At 42.5% G+C, this 13,945-nt stretch overlaps 1 pseudogene; it reads right to left on the bottom strand.

Moving 5' to 3' along the window:
* Nucleotides 1-10,386: 10,386 nt before the first annotated feature.
* On the bottom strand, nt 10,387-13,384 carry LOC123409147 (annotated as a pseudogene).
* Nucleotides 13,385-13,945: the final 561 nt, after the last annotated feature.

The following is a 13,945-nucleotide window of genomic DNA, read 5'->3' as shown; positions in this document are numbered from 1 at the left end:
TGTTTCCACGGGCGGTCTAGCTTCAACACTAGGCTAAAGTAGCACAAAGTGTGCCAACCCAGTCGTCCACAAGCATAAGCCGACCTATTGATTCACCGTTGCCGAGAGAAGTCATACCAAAAAGGAAGTAGATCTAGGCCATTAAAGCCTCGTGGACCAGTCACACTCCTCCAAGCCAACGTCACCAAACCTCTCAGCTTATTCTGACCGTCATAGCACCATTGTGCCCCATGTGCCACTTCACCAGATTCTCTTTTGATAGAACAAAGAGTGTTGATTATGGTCTCAATGTTCATACATCAAGGAACAACATTAGCAATTCTATCTGATCTACCAAGCAGGTCCAGAATATTCACGTATATAGCCTTAGTACTGAAGGATTACAAGAGTAAGAATCTTATGTGGACAACCCGAGGAACAAAACACCAAAGAGTGTCACTTTTTTGAATTCAACAAAGCACTTGTGGTCTATAGAGGGATAAAACACCAAAGAGTGTCACTCATACGTCTCAAACATATCTATAATTTTTGATGGTTTCATGCTGTTATCTTGTAACCTTTGGATGTTTTATGTACCTTTTATATCTTTTTTGGGACTAACTTATTAATTCAGTGCCAAGTGCCAGTTCCTGTTTTTTCTGTGTTTTTGGCTCTTTTCAGATCTGATTTTGGAATGGAGTCCAAACGGAATAAAATACCCGAAATGATTTTTTCCTGAACGAAAGAAGATCAGGGGGCCTGTGGTCCAAGCTAGGAGGGCTCCAGGGAGCCCACAAGCCCCCACTCCGCCACCAGGGGGAGGCGGCGGTGGCAGGGCTTGTGGCCTCCCAGAGCGCCCCCTGACCTAGATCTTTGGCCTATATATTCCCTAAAATACAGCAAAAATCAAGGGAGCCTCGAAAATACTTTTCCGCTGCCGCAAGCTTCCGTTTCCGTGAGATCTCATCTGGAGACCCTTCCCGGCGCCCTGTCGGAGGGGACTTTGGAGTTGGAGGGCTTCTTCATCATCATCATCGCCCCTCCAATGACTCGTGAGTAGTTCACTTCAGACCTACGGGTCCGTAGTTAGTAGCTAGATGGCTTCTTCTCTCTCTTGGATCTTCAATACAAAGTTCTCCATGATCTTCATGGAGATCTATCCGATGTGATCTTCTTTGGCGGTGTGTTTGTCGAGATCCGATGAATTGTGGATTTGTGATCAGATTATCTATGATATATATTTGACTATTTGCTGATTTCTTATATGCATGATTTGATATCCTTGTAAGTCTCTTCAAGTCTTGGGTTTTGTTTGGCCAACTAGATCTATGATTCTTGCAATGGGAGAAGTGCTTGGTTTTGGGTTCTACCATGTGGTGACCTTTCCGTGTGACAGTAGGGCAGCAAGGCACACATTAAGTAGTTTCCATCAAGGGTAACAAGGTGGGCTCTGTCGTTGATATGAGATTGTCCATCTACATCATGTCATCTTGCTTAAGGTGTTACTCTGTTCTTTTGGACTTAATACACTAGATGCATGCTGGATAGCGGTCGACGTGTAGAGTAATAGTAGTAGATGCAGACAGTATCGGTCTACTTGTTTTGGACGTGATGCCTATAGATATAATCATTGCCATAGATGACGTCACGACTTTGCGCGGTTCTATCAATTGCTCGACAGTAATTTGTTCACCCACCGTCAACTTGCTTTCATGAGAGAAGCCACTAGTAAACACTATGGCCCCCGGGTCTATTCACATCCACCGTTTACACCTCCGCTTTTACTTTGCTTTGTTACTTTGTTGCTTTCAATTCTCACTTGGCAAACAATCTGTAAGGGATTGACAACCCCTTCATAGCGTTGGGAGCATGTTCTTTGTGTTTGTGCAGGATCTTGTGATACTCCTCCACTGGATTGATACCTTGGTTCTCAAACTGAGGGAAATACTTACCATCGCTGTGATACATCACCCTTTCCGCTTCGAGGGAACACCAACGCAAGGCTCCAAGGCCACGGGGGAAATCCTTTGCATATTTGCCTAGGAAGTCCCTTATGGCGTAGCCGTAGCAGAAGGATTCCTGGTGCCGTCGACACGACTATTCCTGGCGCCGCTGCCAGGGAAGCACAACTGACATCGGAAGTATTTCCGGCGCCGTTGCCGGGGATCTTTTGTTGCAGTAGCAGTCACCCCAAGAGTAAGGCTTGTGTTGGTGTTGTTGCTACTAGGGATATAAGGATGGTTGCGTAGTTGTCATTTGAACATAGGGTGGAGACAGATCTACTTCACGCAATTATTCTTATTGCAATACTCAATTTTCCTTAATACTTTGAGATGCATGGTGGATATCGGTCTTAGGGTGGAGTATTAGCTAAAGGTGCAGTTGCATAATGGTCTACAAATTTATGAACATGATGCTCATATGTTAGGTATGCCATGAGTGGTCATACTTATATATATATATTATAATTTATTCGTTGTCCAAATGTAATTTCTTTATCACACCATTTCTTATCTTTTTGAGAGAGAACACTAGTGAACATATGGACGCCGAACCTTTTTCCTCCATAATGTTTTCAAACACAACCAATGTTCTTATAATTTCTTATTTTTTTAACTTTCTCTCTTATTTTCATCAACTAATCTCAAACTTGTGTTTTAATTCATTTGTAACTTACGTCTCCAATGTATCTATAATTTTGATTGTTCCATGCTATTATATTATCATTATAGGATGCTTTTTAGGCAATTACTTGCAGATTTATTTTATTCTTGAGCATTAACCCATTAACCCAATGCCAAGTTTGAGTTGCCGCTTTTTGCATGTTTTTGTTTTTTCAGAAATATTGTGCCAAATGAAGTCCAAATACCCTGAAACTTTTGATGATTTTTTCTGGACAAAATAAGGACCTCGAAGCTTTGAAAGGAAACCAGAGGCCCCACGGGATGGCGCAAAGCCAACAGGGTGCGCCTTGATGTCTTGGGGACACCTTCCTTGGCCTTTGGTGCCCATATCTGTCCTATAAATTCTCAATTATCGCAAAAACCCTAGTAGCCTCCTGAAACACTTTTCCATTGCGCCAAGTCTCTGTTCCATTGTATGCTCATCTGGAGCCCTATTCCGGTGCCCTGCAGGAGGGGGGATCGATCATGGAGGGCCTCTACATCAACCTTTCTTCTCCCAATGTGATGTGTGAGTAGTTCACCACAGACCTACGGGTCCGTAGTTAGAACCTAGATGGCTATCTCTCTTTCTCTCCATGTTCTTCATTGGCATGATCATCGTCATTCTTGAAGTGATCTATCTTACGTAATCACTTTGTGCGATGCGTTTGTTGGGATCCGATGAATTATGTTTTTTTCCAGATTATTCATGAAATATATTTGAGTCTTCTCTGAATTCTTATATGCATGCTCGTGATAGCTTCATAATTCTCTTCGACCAATTGATTTGGTTTGGCCAACTAGATTGTTCTATTTTTAGTGAGAGGGGTGCACTGTAGTGGGTTCAATCTTGCGGTGCTCATTCCCACTGGCAGAAAGGGACATGCCATGTATTATATTACTGCTAGTAAGGATAAAACAATGGGGTTGATTCATATTAATTGGATTTATTTTGTCTACATCATATTACTGTTCTCCAAGCATCACTCTGTTTTACTTAATACTCTAGATGCATGCTAGATAGCGGTGATACGTCCATTTTGCATCATGATTTCTTGTATCTTTTTTACTTTGTTCTTGTCCACTATTCCACATTCTTATGCAATTCTTATGCATTTTTTCTCTCTCGATATGCAAGGAACATCACAATGAGGGAAATATTCGGAAACTCGGATTGTGGACCGGAAAATGGAAGAGTGGGCAAAGAAATCACTAGACTCCAAATGACCTGAAATTTCAGGGAGAATATTTTTGGAATATTTAAGAATTTCTGGAACAAAAATACACCAAAGGAGGGTTGCGAGCTGGGCACAAGCCAACAGGGTGCGGCCCAGCCCCTGGCCGTGCCCTGATGGCTTGTGGGGCCCCTGCTGGCCCTCCGACGTCCATCTTCTCCTATATGGTGTGTTTTACCCTAGAAAAATTAGGAGATTACTTTCGGGAGAAGCGCCGCCGTCTCGAGGCAGAAACCTGGGCAGAGGCCCTTTTTCTTTCCGGTAGTGTGATTCTGCGGGGGAAATTTCCCTCTAGGAGGGGAGATCGAAGCCATCCTCATCACCAATGCTCCCTCCTTCATGGGAGAACCAATATTCGTGAACATCAACACCAGCACCATCTCATATCCAACCCTAGTTCATCTCTTATATTCGATCTCTGTCTCAAAACCTCATATTGGTACTTGTGGGTTGCTAGTAGTGTTGATTACATCTTGTAGTTGATGCTTGTTGGATTAATCAGTGAAAGATATTATGTTCAGATCCTTTGTCACCATCATTATACCTCTGATCTTGAACATGTTGATGATGTGTGAGTAGTTACTATTGTTCCCGAGGACATGGGATAAGTCTTGTCACAAGTAATCATGTGAAATTGGCATTCGTTCGATATTTTGATGATATGCATGTTGTTGCTTCTCTTAGTGGTGTCGTGTGAACGTCGACTACACGACACTTCACCATATTATAGGCCAAAGGGAAGGAATTGTGGAGTAACAAGTAGCTGATGGGTTGCGAGAGTTACAGAAGCTTAAACCCCAGTTTACACGTTACTTCATAAGAGGCTGGTTTGGATCCACATGTTTTATGATATGGTTAGATTTATCTTAATTCTTCTTTCGTAGTTGCGGATGCTTGCTCTAGGGGGTAATTGTAAGTGGGTTGTTTGTTAAAGTAAGAACAACACCTTAGCACCGGTCCACCCACATATCAAATTATCAAAGTAGCAAACGCGAATAAATTCAACATGATGAACATGACTAGATAAAAATCCCCATGTGTCCTTGGGAGCACTTTCTTCATATAAGAACACTTTCTGGCCTCTCCTTTGCTGTAGAAAGGATTGGGCTACCTTGCTGCACTTTAGTTACTATTGTTACTTGTCACTTGTTACAAAATATCTTGCTGGAAAACTATCTACTACTGTCACTAATAGCACTTGCGGAGAATACCTTGCTCAAAACTGCCTATCATTTCCTTCTACTCCTCGTTGGGTTCGACACTCTTACTTATCGAAAGGACTACTATTGTTCCTCTATACTTGTGGGTCATAAAGCGGTCAATGGGTGGAGCAATAGTAGTAGATGCAAGCAGGTGTCGGTCTACTTGCTTCCAAACGTGATTCCTATATGTAATGATCATTGCTATCAATAAATATTGCATAACTATACGCTTTTCTATCAATTTCCCAATAGTAATTTGTTTACCCACCGTATGCTTTCTACAAGAGAGAAGCCTCTAGCGAAAAGTATGCCCCCTGGGTCTATCCACAAATATATTTACAAACACTCTTAATACCTTGTTGCCTATTATTATTTACATTTACTTTTTATATTTTATATTTGTTGAACTATCTACACTACTCATTGCTTGCAAGTAACGAGTTCATCAAGGGGATTGACAACCCTCTTGCCCGCGTTGGGTGCAAGTGTGTGCTCTTTTCTGTTTAGGCGTTGAAGACGGGAGATTGCGTGGTCCTCCTATTGTTTCAATAACCTTGGTACTCAGTGAGGGAAATACTTATCTATACTATGTTGCATCTGTTGGAAATATGACCTAGAGGCAATAATGAAATACTTATTATCTCATTTCCTTGTTCATGATAATCATTTATTATCCATGCCATAATTGTATTGATTGGAAACTCAAATACATGTGTGGGTACATAGACAACAAACTGTCCCTAGTATGCCTCTACTAGACAAGCTCGTTGATCAAAGATGGCTAAGATTTCCTAGCCATAGACATGGGTTGTCATTTGATAACAAGACCACATCATTAGGAGAATCATGTGATGGACAAAGACCCAAACAGTAAGTATAGCGTTTGATCGTATCAAGTTTACTGCTATTGCTTTCTGCATGTTAATGTATCTGTTCGTATGACCATGAGATCATGCAAATCACTCACATCAGAGGAATGCCTTGTGGGTATCAAACGTCACAACATAAATGGGTGACTATAAAGATTCTCTACAGGTATCTGTGAGGGTGTCTATGGGGTTGGAATGGATCAAGACTGGGATTTGTCACTCCGTATGATGGAGAGGTATATCGGGGCCCACTCGGTAATACATCACAATAAGCTTGCAAGAAATGTGGCTAAGGAGTTAGTCATGGGGTCTTGTATGATGGAACGAGTAAAGAGACTTGCGGTAACGAGATTGAACTAGGTATGGGGATACCAATGATCGAATCTCGGGCAAGTAATATACTAATGGACAAAGGGACATGATTACCTGAATCCTTGACATCTTTGGTCCGACCGACATAGATCTTGGTAGAACGTGTAGGAACCAATGTGGGAATCCAGGTCCCGCTATTGGCTATTGACCGTAGAGGTTTCTCGGTCATTTCTGCATAGTTCTCGTACCCGTAGGGGTCTGCACACTTAACGTTCGATGATTATATAGATATAGTTGAGTTGTTATGTTGGTGACCAAAGGTTGTTCGGAGTCTCGGATGAGATCTTGGATGTGACGAGGAGCTTCGAAATGGTCCGTAGATGAAGATTGACATATGGGAAGTTGGTATTCGAGTTTCGCAAGATTTTTGAAAGGTTGCCGGTTTTGTAAGGGAGGTTCCGAAAGAGTTCTGGGGGTCCACCTGTCCCGGAGGGCCACATGGGCTTTGAGAGATGGCACACCAGCCCTTGGTGGGCTAGAATCCACTCCCACCTAAGGCCCATGCGGCCAAGGAGGAGGGCTGGCCTACAGGTGTCCGTCACCTCTGCTTGCTTGGGGGGCAAGCCACGTGGTGGCTGCCGCCCCACCCTAGGGGAAATGCTAGGGCGCCGGCCTTCTCCTCCCCCCTATATATACTAGAAGAGAGGGAGGGAAGCCACGACACAACCGTCCTCTCTCTCTCTCTCTCTCTCAGTTCTTCTTCATCCTCGTGATCGCGGTAGCGCTTGGCGAAGCCCTTCTGAGATCGCACCACCACCTACCACCATTACACCGTCGTGCTACCGAAGAACTCAGCTGCTACTTCACCCATGCTTGTTGGATCAAGGTGGTGAGGGCGTCATCGAGCTGCATGAGTGCTAAACACTCATGTGTCGTTTGTTCGGCACTTGATCGGGACGTTCGTGATTGGATCACGGGAGGGATCATGATTGGATCTCGTAGACGTTCGACTACATCAACCGCGTTTCTCAACACTTCCGCATAGCGATCTACAAGGGTATGTAGATGCACTCCCCCTCTCGTAGATAATGATCTCCATAGATTGATCTTGGTGAGCGTAGGAAATTTTGTTTCCCATGCAACTTTCCCCAACAGTTCCATCGAGAGCTAGGTCTATGCGTAAATAACATGCACGAGTAGAACACAAAGTGTTTATGGGTGTTGATGTTCAAATTGCTCACTTCCTTAGTCTTATTTTGATTCGATGGTATTGTGGGATAAAGCAGCCTAGACCAACCTTACGTGTCCACGTACGAGAGACCGGTTCCATCGACTGACATGCAACTTGTTGAATAAATATGGCTGGCGGGTGTCTGTCTATCCCACTTTAGTTGAATCAGATTCAACAAAGGCGGTCCTTTTAGAAGGTTAGATAGCAACTTGAATGTCACCATTGTTTCTTTGTGTAGATAAGAGTGGTTCTTGCTAGTTACCCATAGCAGCCACGTAAAACATGCAAAAACAAATTAGAGGACGTCTAACTTATTTTTGCATGGTATGTTGTGATATGATATGGCCAAGGACATGATGAGATATATGTGATGTATGAGATGATCATGTTTTGTATAGACTATAATGACTTGCATATCGGTTAGTACGACAACCGGCAGGAGCCATAAGATTCTCTTTAATTATTTGTGCCTTTTTTGCTTTACTTGATCGCTATGAGTTAGCAATAGTGGTAGAAGCATAGTTGGCGCAACAACCCCAATGGTGACACGATGATGGAGATCATGGTGTCATGCCGGTGACGATGGAGATCATGCCGGTGCATTGGAGATGGAGATCAAAAACACAAGATGATGGCCATTTCATCTCACTATTATGATTTTCCTATGATGTTAATCCTTTTATGCATCTTATTTTTCCTAGGACGAAGGTAGCATTATTTCATGATCCTCACTAAAATTTCAAGATAAAATTGTGTTCTCCCCAAGCATGCACCGCTGCAAAAGTTCATCGTTTTAAAGCACCACGTGATGATCGGGTGTAATAGACTCTACGTTCGCATACAACAGTGTAAGCTAGTTTTCCACATGTGGAACACTTGGGTTAAACTTAACGAGCCTAGCATGTACAAACATGACCTTGGAACACAAGAGACCAAAAGGTCGAACATGAGTCATATAGCAGATATGATCAACATGGACATGTTCACCATTGAAACCACCCATCTCACGTGATGATCGGACTTGGGTTGGTGGATTTGGATCATGTAACACTCGAAAAAACCTGAGCGATGTTTAGTTGAGTGGGATTTCTGAAGTAATATGATTAATTGAACACATTATCATGAACATAGTCTATGTTGTCTTTGCAAATTGTGTTCTAGATCAATGGCTCGCGTAATAGGTCCCCTGAATTTTAATGCGTTCTAAGAGAAATCTAAGTTGAAATATGATGGAAGTAACTATGCGGACTAGGTCCATAATCTAAGTATTATCATCACAGCTTCACAAAAGGCTTATGTCCTTGATGCACCGCTTGAGGTAGCACCCACTCTAGCTGCGTCCGCAGATGTTGTGAATGTCTGGCAGGGGCGTGCTGATGACTAGTCAATATTTTAGTGTGCCATGTTGTATGGCTTGGAATCGGGACTTCAAAGGCGTTTTGAATGAAATGGAGCATATGAGATGATCAAGGAGTAAAAGTTACTTTTTGAAGCTAATGCCCGACTTGAGAGGTATGGGACCTTCGATAAATTCTTTGCCTGCAAAGTGGAGGAGAATACTTTTGTCGGTGAACACATAATCAAAATGTCTGGGTACTAAAACCGTTTGAGTCATTTAGGAGTTGAAACCTTCCACCTAAGACGGTCACCGACAGAGTTCTTCAGTCACTGCCATCTAGCTACAAAAGCTTCGTGATGAACTATAATATGGAACGGATGAACAAGTCACTCTCCGAGCTATTCGTGATACTGAAAGTCGCAGAAGTAGAAATCAAAAAGGAGCATCAAGTGTTGATGGTGAATAAAACAACTATTTTCAAGAAGAGCAAGGGCAAGAAGAAGGGAAACTTCAAGAAGAACAACAAGTTAGTTCCTGCTCCCGTGAAAAACCGAAGGCTGCCCCAAGCCTAACACTAAGTGCTTCTATTGCAAGGAACTCGCCAATGGAAGCATAATTGCCCCAAGTATTTGGAAGATAAGAAGGCTAGCAACTTCAACAAAGGTATATTTGATATACATGTTATTGATGTTTACCTTACTAGCTCTCATATTTGTAACTCAAAATAGGAACTATGGAATAAACAGACTTTGGCAAAGGACGAAGTGACAACGCACGTGGGAAATGGTTCCAAGGTTGATGTGATCTCCGCCAGCACAGTCGCTCTTCGATTACGATAGGGATTAGTTATGAACCTAAATAATTATTATTTGGCGCCTGCATTGAGCATGAACATTATATCTGGATCTTGTTTAATGCGAGACGGCTACTGATTTAAATCAGACACTACAAGAAATATGGTTGATAATGACCCACCATTTTTGTCATTGAATTGTCATTGCTTTCAATCTATGACCTTCTTATGACCAAAATAAGAAGGTCAACAGTTGGCCGTCAAGAACGAACAAACTTGACCTTTGCTGGTTATTGGTCATGGATCCTATGACCAAAAATAGTTGGTCGTAGAATCTATTGACCAAAAAATAGGTCACTACCCATGCCCCTCATCCACATATGATCTATGTGGCCATGATGACATGGCACAAGGTGACGTGGCAAAATGCTGACATGGCACCATCCACATGGTAGAAGGTGACGTGGCAAAAAAATGACATGGATACGACATATAATCTGACATGGCCCATTTAATTTTAATGTCTTCTTCGCCCAATTACTTGGTACAAACAGGGCCAAATTATTTGTGTGAAAAGTGGACCATAATCAATTCCTCCCTGAATTAGATCTAGGCCTTATTTCTCAAGGTCTGAGTCCAGTAAAGCACGTTTCAAAAAGTAACATTAGGCCAACCAACTAATGAATACGAGCGAAAAACAGATATTTACAGATATATATCTTTTGTTTCAGCAACACATACATCATAAGTAATACACTATACATCATGCCTCAACTCCAGGCTTGATGCCTCGAGTCTCAACACAGCCAACATGCACAATTCAATGCCGTCGATGTGGTACACGTCACGAAGGGGAAGGCCAGGGGCTTGTCTGAAGGCCTCTTGGGCCCATTGATATGATCAAGCGACTCTCAATCATATTTTCACCGTCAAACCCAGAGATGGGGACGAAGGGAACCTTGTCACAGTTCTAACCAACCTTCTTCAGATATGAAGAGACTTCCTTGATAATTAGTACATCATAATAGGATGTGCTGGGAGTGGTGATGTCCATATGCACCAAAAAACATATCAATAAGAGAACCTCAGCTCAAACCGTTCCAAACAATTGGATATTGGACAAAAAACAGAGTTCGTCCATGTAAGTTCATACTGATGCAAGCATAACATACTTAGAGAACGGGGTTTGTAAAACAGTAGTGGCTATGGACTGTGTTTTCTATTATAGTAAGATGAAACATTACAATGTCTAACACAAAATACATAGCAACACAACACCTCCAGAATAAAAGGCAAACTTTAATTAAGATCCTGGAATATGTATGTCTAGGCCTAAACAAGCAGCACCTCAACCATTTCAAGAATATAAAGAAACATTAGTAGAAATGCATCTGCTTGCACATTAAAATGTCAAGTACAAGAACTAGATGTATTTCCATAAACATAGTAACACAGACAGAGGTTCCACATACTAGATAAAGCACATCATTCAAAAGCTCATTGGATGAAATAATCAGGAAGCAACATACATATAGTAGTTCCTGAAATCATACCTTGTTGCAACAACAGAACATCTGTTTGGAACGAAGAGTGAAAGGAGAGCATGCTTCGTGGAGTCAATGATAATCATAGCACAATCAGCATGCGATGTCCTAGTGATCATGTTGGCATCACATCGTCAAGGAGCATCAATGATACTGCAGGAGTACTTGGTGGTCTCAAACTTTCACAACACAATATCAATGGTGATACCTCTCTCAAAATCAGCCTTGAGCTTGTCAAGCACCCAGACTTACTTGAAGGAACTTCATGAGACACCAGCTCTCTGAAGAAAATAAAATAGGCACCCATTTGTTCAAATACTATAAGTAACTCTTAATCATACAACAACACTGCATCTACCTAGATGGCTATCAATTGATGTTCAACAAAATATATATACACTCGTACTACTTATACATGATATGCAATCTCTACTATCCTCAAATAATCCATCCATAGAGAAATATAAGAGTGTTTATATCACTACTTTAGTGTTAGACAATGGCACAAGAATTTTAAAGTGATGCACTACATTTCTATACAAGGAATGTGAACTTCTGCTCTTCATAGACACACTACAACACAGGCTCATTGTTCCTATACATATGCATGCAAAATAACACATTTAATATTAAGACATCCATCACATGCCTAATAAGTTAGCAAAGGACTAAAAGATGATATAACACATCCGTCGAACTGTTATTGCTCCTACCTACAGTATCTGTTAAACTGGTGCAAAGGAAATCAAAGTTCATGGATGCCTTTGTGCATTTTTTTTGCAACAAGAGTGGAAAAATATTGATATATCTATCTAGATCTTTAGCACATCATGCAACTAATAAGTAAAAATATGTACACACAATAGGACTTCACTCGATTAGTTAATAAGCAAGTTACGCAAAGCAAATATATATCATCACTTCTAAGACATTACCTTGCTGAAGTGAAAATATTTAGCATGACCAGAGGGAATCTTCTACGCCATGTTAGCCTTACGTACTTCTTTCTTTCTAAATATACCAGCTAAAGCCATGGTGCTGATGTTTTAATTAGTCATATAAAATATTCTTTCTGATACGACCTCAAGAATTCTCAACCATAAAGTCACACTGTTTTATCTCAGCCACATTGCATCTTCTTCCTGTGTGCTTCTCAGGCATCAAAGAATCTGCTGGTCTTCTAACCTGTAGATGTTGGTACAATCCCTTCCTACTATATCTAGGTATGGTTCTTTTCCTTAATTGTACCTGATGTATAGGCAGAAATTAAAAATTGATAGAATACAAATTATTTATTTTTAAATTCAGTCTTATGCATAGACAAAAATTTAAAATTGATATCAAGAACTAAAAGGATAATTTATAATTTTCACAGCACTTAGAACACCTCAATAATGAAAATATAGGATGTAAATTAGAAGTTTAAGGCAAGATTACAACTAGAAATAGATTATGGTGGAGTCAAATAAAATGGAAAATGGGAAACATTGTTAGCAAGTCAGTTTTACTGTCCTTAATTGTTCTTCTGCCCACGAATTAGCCAATGCTAGTGACATGTTCGTCTAATCCATACAAACAATTAAAGAATATCTAACACCTAAGAAATACTATATTATATATGAGTGCATGGTAATGGTAATACCAACCAGCAGCCTCATCACATCGCTTTGCAATCCCCAGGAGAGGAAATTATCAAATATTTGCAGTGCAACATGTGAACATATGTTGCAGATTTAGGATAGTAAAATACAAACAAAAATCAAACCTGTAGAAGGCCCCATATTCTCATCCTACGGTTCCAGATCGACACAGCTGCAGCAACAACACCTGCACACGACCCATGCGTTATTAGACGCGGAGAGGAACAACACCCCAAGTGGGAGAAGAACAAGATGATGATCTGACCTGTTGCACCTCCTTTGGGCTCGTCATGGACATGGCTAGGGTTTCGGGCATCATGGAAGAGAGAGGGGGGATGCTGGAGGCGATGGTCCTCCACGGCGACCGGAGAGGCGAAGAGACCGGCGGTGCTTGGTCATGGAGGAGAGGAGGCGGTGCTCTGCTGCCCGACCATGGTGGCGGTGGCTCCTCCCAATCCCGATCCCCATCCCCATTGAACGGAGAGGAGAATAGCCGCACCATCTGGCATCTGGGGGAGGGAGGGAGGGCGTGGCCGCCGGAGTCGTCGTCGCCGCACCCTAGCTCTTGCGCCTCCATCGTCCGGCCAGCTCGATGGAACGGCGTGCAGTGAAGCACACACATGCCGGCGAGCTAGCTAGTACTCCCCTCCTGCTGTCGTCGTTGTCAGATCCACGCCCATGGCGTGAGATGTTGAAGATGAACACGAGATGAGGTGATGTGAGGGGAGGGGAGGAGAAGATGGTGCACGAAGAAGGAGGGGAGGGGCTTACCGGTGCCGGATCCAGACACCTCTAGCCTCACCGTCGCCGGATGTGGCAGATCGAGGCGAATTGGTAGGATGGGGGCCGAAACCCTAGCTAGCTACGGGCGCGGTGGAAGGTGGGGTTGCAGTTTCTGGCCGGAGACGAGGGAGGAGTGGACCTAAGGGATCTATGGGGCGTGTCGCACGCCGCTGGAGCTTCGGAACTAGCCGGCGTGGGTGGTGTGGGCGGCGAGGGAGAGAGACGCGAGCAACTGCTTGTGGCTGGGCTCTCCCTCTCGTGGGAGAGACCGATAGAGAAAGAGATGAGCGAGGGTTCTTTTTCTTTTTCTTTTCTCCTTTTCTTTAGATAGAAAATGGATGGATGTGGGATGGAC

Source organism: Hordeum vulgare, chromosome 7H (assembly GCF_904849725.1).
Source record: "Hordeum vulgare subsp. vulgare chromosome 7H, MorexV3_pseudomolecules_assembly, whole genome shotgun sequence".
Lineage (NCBI taxonomy): Eukaryota > Viridiplantae > Streptophyta > Magnoliopsida > Poales > Poaceae > Hordeum > Hordeum vulgare.
The sequence above is the reverse complement of the archived record's forward strand: the minus strand, read 5'-3'. Positions and strand labels throughout refer to the sequence as shown.